This window comes from Palaemon carinicauda, chromosome 23, assembly GCF_036898095.1.
Source record: "Palaemon carinicauda isolate YSFRI2023 chromosome 23, ASM3689809v2, whole genome shotgun sequence".
In the NCBI taxonomy this organism is placed as follows: domain Eukaryota; kingdom Metazoa; phylum Arthropoda; class Malacostraca; order Decapoda; family Palaemonidae; genus Palaemon; species Palaemon carinicauda.
Window position 1 is genome coordinate 55,772,376 of NC_090747.1, and position 8,859 is coordinate 55,781,234.

Below are 8,859 nucleotides of genomic sequence, written 5' to 3' on the forward strand. Positions count from 1 at the left end.
GCTCTTGATATTGCTTTTACACCCACCAAGGTGTCTACATTTAAGTCTTATGCAAAAGATTAGTTTTCGTCCTGTTACAAACAAGCACACATTAGATTTAATGTGTATAGGACAGGATTTATGAAAGTACAAAGAAAACAAAAATGAAGCACTGGAATTTGCCTCAGAGTGATTAGCACTGCAAAAACTATTAGGCTCCCAGCCAAGAGCAGTAGTCATGCAGCCCCCTTTTTTGGGACTCTTGACATGTCTAGTATGTAAATCTGAGTGGTAACGGTATATAAACTGGGGTGCAATGTGTCCTTTTTATGTATTTTCATTGGGGCCCTCATCCGCGACAGCTGTTCTGCAGCGATACATAAAATGTTGTATGTCATCACATCTGGTTCTTGTTATCATAGAATCATAACCTTAGAATCTAAATTTATTTTTTTTAGGTCAAGGAATTCATTGGTCAACATATTTGTCATCCATCACTGACCATATTTACGAAATTTGAGGCTTCAGCTGCAAAACCTCATACACTACTTCAACACCCATTATCTTCACTATCATAGTATTGGGAGAAAGTATCATTTTCCTCATCCCAATCATCATCATTATCATTGCTGTCACGTGGCTGGTCTTGGATGTTGATCAATTCCTTAGGTAGAGTGCTAACATCAAACCACAATGGCTCCAGCTTCCCATCAACAAGAATCTAACCATGACTCTCATTGGCAAACGAGAACATCGGGCTGTGTAACATGAGGATACTTCCATACAGCCGCCTGGTAATCAACAAACCTTATGTGTTACTCCAGTATTTTTCATCATGATGGTACCTTGCTCATGACCATGTTCCGTGTTTTGTTGATTTCTTCGCAGCAATAGTTATTCAGTTGCAGGTAGCGAAGTTCATCAACATGTTTGATGCCTTGTTTACCAAGGAGAGCATAGGTGAAAACAACCAGTTCATCAACCAAATCAGATGACACATCCCAGGAGTAACCTAATCTAGAATGGGGAAACTTCAAAGTGGACTATCTTCTGAAGGAATTTCAGAGGCTTGAACTTTCTGATCCTCCTAAAGCAGCTAATTGAATCACACCCAGTGAATGCATGTATTGACAACAATGCTTCTTCATGTATGTCAGACATGCCCCTTGCCAGTTCAGATACACTCATCACCTGTTTCTTGTTTCCCATGTCAGTGTCAAACAGAATATTGACATCTTCCATCTTTGATGCATATTACAACAGCAGGAAGAAGACATCACTGCCTGGGCTCTTGTTTCTAACTGTGTGGTAACCTCATTTCTTACCACGCATGCAGTATAAGATGATCCTCAAAATTTAAAGAGAAATTTTTAATATGCTGTGTTGTTATTAAAGTATGCATAGTCAACATAAATGCAAGTATCTATAAATGCTAAAGATCAATACTCAATACTTTGAATCTGTTTCCTCTGTGGATGAATGCAGTGAAGGCAATTCTATTTTGATGATCATGTGGTCATCATATATCTTCAAGAGGAAGACATGTCCATCATAAACTACAGTAACTTTTCTGCCCCATAGTCTATGAGCTTATACCTCTTGGTTTCAGATCATAGTGAGTAACTGGAAGATGTTTTTTCATATGCAATTGTTCATGTTAATATTCATGTCCAATTCAAATATAGTAGTTGCTTTATAAGAAGTATTACTTGAATGAACTGTTGTTTGTTGTAATCATTGCTCAGGAAGGTCTTCCAATCCACAGGTCGTTTGGTCTTTTCACCTTATATGACAAAATTCTCTCCACAGCCTCGTCTGATGCGTTCCATATTTTGTGTAATGATAACTTCACATCCTCAGATAAATAACAGTAAATTAACATACATGTATAAATAAAGTTATGAAATAATTGTGTACTGAGAAAAATGTTTCTCTATAAAGTTAAAGAGCATATTTAATATAACTTACCTTCACAGACTTCTGACATAAGCATGAAGTTACTTGCAATATCTTTCATCATGTAGAAGCAAGCATTTCCATCGAAGATTGTGAGAATTTCTTTCCCTGTAGGTTCTGCTGTATCATCTATTACTTTTATCAGTTGATGAAATAGCTTAAATTTCTCAGTTTTACAGAAGGAACCATAATTAGTTACTAAACTGTAGGGAGCAGGCGTCATTGAAATTTTACTAGCTCTTCCAGCTTTAACTTAATTCCCAGTTATTGACATTTCCAGAATAACTGGAAAGCCATATCTCCTTGATGCTTGAACTGTACAACTTTGTTGTCCACTGTGCTACTTTTCTTATTCATGGATCCAAGTGTCTTGAGGTTTTGTTTCTTAAATGGCTCGAAGAAGTTTATGTAGTTCTTCAGCTTATCTTAATAAAAGCATCACAGACTTCTGCTCCAACCTCTTCTGCTCTGAGTGTGCCATGCTCTACATCATATGTTGCAGCCTTACCAGAAGACAGAATGTGCAGACAATCCTTTTTATCCACTGTGAATAGGCTGAAGAAACTCTGTACTACTTCAATTACCTTCTTATTGTTCCTTTGCCTCCTAGCAATTTATGTTGGTCTATTATTTCTCATGTTCATTACTCTCTGTTGCATGTCTGTCAGGCTCAACATGGAATTGATGAATTGAGCCCTTTTGTCTGTTGCTCTGACCTGTCTCCGATATAATTCTTGATTTGAGAGTGTTCCAGTGATGTCACTACCGTTGCTCCACGAGACTTAACGTGTATCTGAGAAACAACTTCCACCCATCTTCTTACCCAGCATCCTCATAAAATGCGCATTCAAGATGGAGTGTTACTGTGTGTATGATATAGTTTTGGTACTGATCAGGGTTATTCGATGTGATAAGATATGCCTTCATACACACTCCCATGTCGAATGTAGTAGTGGTTAATCTTTGTTCCACTTTATGTGTTGCACTTTTAGCATATTATAAGCATTTCTGTACAGTTCTGCATTCTGTGATGGGGCTTGCAATGACTGGGTAGTATTCAATGGATGTCAAGCTATCAGTTGTGTTTCCAGTCATAGAGAGGAAACCTGTGTTACCAGGAAATAGCTTCTGTGTGGACTGACCATTCGTTCTGGTTAGGATTCATAACATTTATTCAGGTTAGCTTCATTGAACGAATCCTTCCCACCCAGATATGCTACATGAATGAAAGTTAGTTTTGTTCTTTGGCATACTGTCATGTAAGTGTGGCAATTCTGTAGTCTCAAGATAAAGAGAACGTTCTTTGGTTATTTCTTTTGATGGTATTTCAACACAGACCAGTATGAGACTCTGAAGGTTCTGCAATATCTTACAGCATTTTCCCATGTACTCTATGAACAGAATTCTTTCCAGTAATTGATTTCAGAAGCTGATCAAAACTGCCAAACTGTAAGTGAAACACAGATTCAGATTCTGAAGCTCTAACAATTTGAGTTGAGAGAAGTATTGACGTTTCTGTAATTGATTTAAGTAAGCCTGTCTCTGCGTTACAAGAGATACCTCAGAGTCATACTCAACAGAATGTGTTTTGGCTACTTCCGCTCACCACAAGTTGCAGCACGACAGGAGTCTTGTCCAATTCATAGGATGAGACACTGAATCTTTGCTGTTTTTGGGGACAGTCTCTTTCATGAAGATAATACTCATAAACTTTTCGAATTCTGTTGGTATCTTTACGTTGCATTCTAAATCAAACACATTAGAAGGCCACTTCAACTCATCAGCTGCTTTAAAGCTTTTTTTAATGACGCCAATTAGCTACATCTCTGATTTTCTGATTATACTGGATGACCCATGTACACATGTTTCACCATCAATGAGCATCATCATTGCTCATGCTACTGATATACATGATATACCCCTGATACTGTGCTCCACTTTCCCTCAGTAAAGATAATGAAAGTGCAGATGAATACTTGGGATGATTCTGGAGTTTGTTTTTAAGCTTTGGGGCTCTATATTTTGCATTGGAAAAGTCTGTTTATTCGAAGTGTGCTATGTGCAGTTCCTTCGGGTTATAAAGTTTCATCATTTTATTGCTGATGAAGACCTCTTCTTCTATAACTTCACAGATTATGTTGACAGCAAATCTTTGTGTCTCTTCTAATGCCAGCTGTCTGTTTCTTTACTCTTCATTCTCACTTTACAAACTTTTTGGATCTTGAATTTGCTATAATTTTCTACACGATCGATGATACTTTACTTCACGTGCAAACAGATATTTGCCTCTCATCCTAGTGAGTGGACAGACATCATTCTTCAACTCAGTTCGTTGTTCCAGATCTTGCCATTCTCCAAATTCAAAGTAACAAAGACCTTAAGTCGTCCAAAATCCTTTTACTTTATCTTCTTTCGTTTATCAGAGTTACAGAATATATAATGAGGGGTGAAGATTATACTTTCTTCAGATATTCCCATGGCAGTAGATGGGAGACTCTGTTCATCTGTTTTCGAAACAGCGCGATTCAAATTTATAGTGAACCTTTTATAGCATTCTCTGTGATAACGATCATGAGACAATAACTTGTCAAGAATTTAATTACAGATATCTGTCATTCTATATGTTAAAGTTAGCAGCTTAGCAAGTCTCCGACTTCTTATTGCCGTTAGTTTAGTAAATGTTTCTTCTGCATATTCTTTTTCATGTATCGCTTCAGAACAACTATTGCTGATGAAGGTACCAATGAAAATATGTAAAGATAACACATTACATAAAAGACATTAAGACTTCTAAATAAAAATCCATTTTGTTCTGTCATGGTGGTGCATGGGAACCCTTCTCGTCTGGTGACCTATTTGGAAAGCTTCCTCAGTAATGACCCTAACAAAACGGAAATATTTGCATATATGGCAGACAATGATTTTATCTCAAGCAAGTGATACAACAGGCCTTGTTACCACTCAGTGGGATGCTGCACTTTTTAGCAAAGCTGAAGAGGAGGCACACTGCTGCCCTACAAGGCTACACTCACAGATACTGGAGTCCTTTTGCATGTTGCACATGCTGGAAAGCCTATAGATACCTCAAGGGTAACCATGTGTACTTCAGACGCTGATGTGTACATCATAGCAGCATCTAGCAAGCAAAATATTGTCTTGGAAAAACTATGGATTCAATTCGGGAGAGGAAAAACCATGAAATTACAGCAGCCGTGGAACCAAAACCCTCAGGCCCTTTCTATGCATTTAGTGAGTGTGACACATTGTCTGTCTTTCCTGGAAAGGAGAACAAGTCTGAATGACAAATATGGACTCTGTTAGAGTATGCCATATTAATCTTCCTCCAACTAAGCTCAACACCACCAGCTGTTGAAGATGAAGATCTGCAGATCATTGAAGAGTTCGTGGTGCTAATGTACGACAGCAGCAGTTCATATAATGTTGTAAATGAAGCTAGCAAATTTCCCATCCTTTTGTAAACGTGTCAGCCATCTTAGAAATAGCCATATATTGAGATGGCCTGAGGTTAATTTCTATTTATGGGGCTAATAAGAGTTCTCATGCTAAATCTTCTACTTATATCACCATTTGCACGTTTTCCCTGCTACTCCATTCCAATTCAGGGATTATTTAAGAGAAACATGTCATCTATGCAGTAAGTTTTTACAGTTTTTCTCAACCAATGGTCCGCAAAAACCTATCAAGAAGTCCACAGAACGGAAAATTCTAAATATTACAGTTAGCCCTCTCATGGCTAAATTATTCCACAGAGTATCTTAATCAAGATGTCCAGGTTTTTCATTATTATTATTTCACGGTTGGTTACGTCCCTCAGAGTTTATCATGGCTTGTAGAATATATCATAATGTTCCTATCACTAAATGCTTTAAAAAGTGAAGAAGTTATATGTGTTGGCAATGTTGCTTCCAGGGTGGCGTAACATGATGTAAGCTACACAGTGAATCGTCCAGAGCTCAGCCCAAGGGCACCGTTGCCATACGTACGATCTTGGTCGTACAAATACGATAACTTCAGTCTTTCATATATATATATATATATATATATATATATATATATATATATATATATATATATATATATATATATATATATATATATATATATATATATATATATATTTATATATATATATATATATATATATATATATATATATATATATATATATATATATATATATACAGTATATATATATATATATATATATATATATATATATATATATATATATATATATATATATATATATATATATATATATATATATATATATATATTACTTTTATCTCTTCACTCGGAAAAACTATTATTGATAAAATCCTGCTACTGTATTTCAAGCATATTTTTATTTCCGACATATAACTGTCGTTGTATGCAACCTGTGAAAATTATATCATATACATGATTAATAGATATGTTTATTATATACACTATATAAATGTATATAAAAAAGTATCAATTAGGTTAAATATAACAAAATATAAGTTGTACGTTAATTTCGTTCTAATTTCACTGAAATGCGATAATTTGGGAGCCTTTATTCAGCCTATGGGAGTAGCTATGTACATTAATCTCAGAGAAGAAGCCTGAGCTTTGCAGATTTCTTCAATAATGATAAGTGGCTTCTTCAGCTGAGATACCTGGAAGACAGATCCAGCAAAATAAATAAGCTGAACTAAGCAATGCAAGGTGCAAACACAAAACATTTTTTCTCATCACTATAAAGTCGTTGCTTTCAAAAGAATGTTTAAGTTGTGGCGTGTTTGTACCTTATCATGAAACACTGATATGTTTGAAATTATTCATGTATTTATTGATAGATGGAGGTATTAGTTTTAATATGTTCAGAAGTACAGGTAACATTGTACCTGTTGAAGTTGCTGGAGAAATTCCATAGTTATTTCCCTGAGGTAACTGAGGAGCAAGCTGCTTCTTACCAGTGGATAGGAGACCCCTTCATCGAGGATATTGAGATGAACCTCCCAGAAACTTCAAATTCAAACTTTGCCTATAGTCCATTTCTTTTAGCGATGCATATTTGCACCGACTCGCGGCGGTGCCCTTTTAGCTCGGAAAAGTTTCCTGATCGCTGATTGGTTAGAATTATCTTGTCCAACCAATCAGCGATCCGGAAACTTTTCCGAGCTAAAAGGGCACCGCTGCGAGTCGGTGCAAATGTGCATCGCTAAAAGAAATGGACTATAGTTGGGTGTTTATCTGCACTCCAAGATGGTTGCAGAGAAGACTTCTCGTGATTTACCACGATCCTCAGATTAGAGCAAAACTCGAGAAGCCTGTCTTGGTGTAGGTGAAGGGTCTCTACCAAGTCTGCTAGAATCAGTCGGTCGTGTAGTTATCGTCATAGACGAATGGAGTTCTTGTTAGTCCAGGCTGATACATGGGAAAAGATTCTTGTGGACAGTGAAAGATCCTTGTGAACATTAAAAGATCCTTGTGGACGTTAAAAGATCCTTGTGAACATTGAAAGATTGTTGTGAATGTTAAAAGATCCTTGTGAACATTAAAAGATCCTTGTGGACGTTAAAAGATCCTTGTGAACATTAAAAGATTCTTGTGAACATTAAAAGATCCTTGTGAACATTAAAAGATTCTTGTGAACATTAAAAGATCCTTGTGAACATTAAAAGATTCTTGTGAACATTAAAAGATCTTTGTGAACATTAAAAGATCCTTGTAAAGATTAAAAGATCCTTGTGGACGTTAAAAGATCCTTGTGAACATTAAAAGATCCTTGTGGACGTTAAAAGATCCTTGTGGACGTTAAAAGATCCTTGTGAACATTGAAAGATTGTTGTGAATGTTAAAAGATCCTTGTGAACATTAAAAGATCCTTGTGGACGTTAAAAGATCCTTGTGAACATTAAAAGATTCTTGTGAACATTAAAAGATCCTTGTGAACATTAAAAGATTCTTGTGAACATTAAAAGATTCTTGTGAACATTAAAAGATTCTTGTGAACATTAAAAGATCCTTGTGAACATTAAAAGATCCTTGTAAAGATTAAAAGATCCTTGTGGACGTTAAAAGATCCTTGTGAACATTAAAAGATCCTTGTGAACATTAAAAGATCCTTGTGGACGTTAAAAGATCCTTGTGGACGTTAAAAGATCCTTGTGAACATTGAAAGATTGTTGTGAATGTTAAAAGATCCTTGTGAACATTAAAAGATCCTTGTGGACGTTAAAAGATCCTTGTGAACATTAAAAGATTCTTGTGAACATTAAAAGATCCTTGTGGACGTTAAAAGATCTTTGTGAACATTGCAAGATCGTTGTGAATGTTAAAAGATTCTAGTGAACATTAAAAGATCCTTGTGGACGTTAAAAGATCCTTGTGAACATTAAAAGATCCCTGTGAACATTAGAATATCCTTGTGAACATTAAAATATCCTTGTGAACAACTGGGGCGATGTGGAGAGACCGAAGCACAGCACCTTGAACTGGCATACTCTTTCATTCAGGAGGAATCTTATAAACTTCCATTGACGATGAATGGATTGCAACTTGGAAATAGGAATCCTTTAAGGCTAGTGTTATCATGAAGTCCTTTGGTGGCCTTTCCTGCCGTTTCCATCTTTGAAAGGAGTCTGTTGAGCAAATATCTCGCTCCGGCCGTAGAAATCAATGACTGTCTCATCTGATGGTACAGTTGGCTTCATTAGTTCTGGCACACTACATAGGAAGCAAAGGAGATATCAGTGTACCGGGATTAATGAAACCAATTGTACCATGAAGACTTCAAGTCAGTGTATTACTACTGAGTTCGATGTTTCCAAAAGTTCCTGATTTCTCGTGGAGTAGCTATAAATGTGTTCTTACCTTTTACCACCAGCAACATGAGCAAAATACATCATTGAAGAATAATACATGTCAAGATTAAGG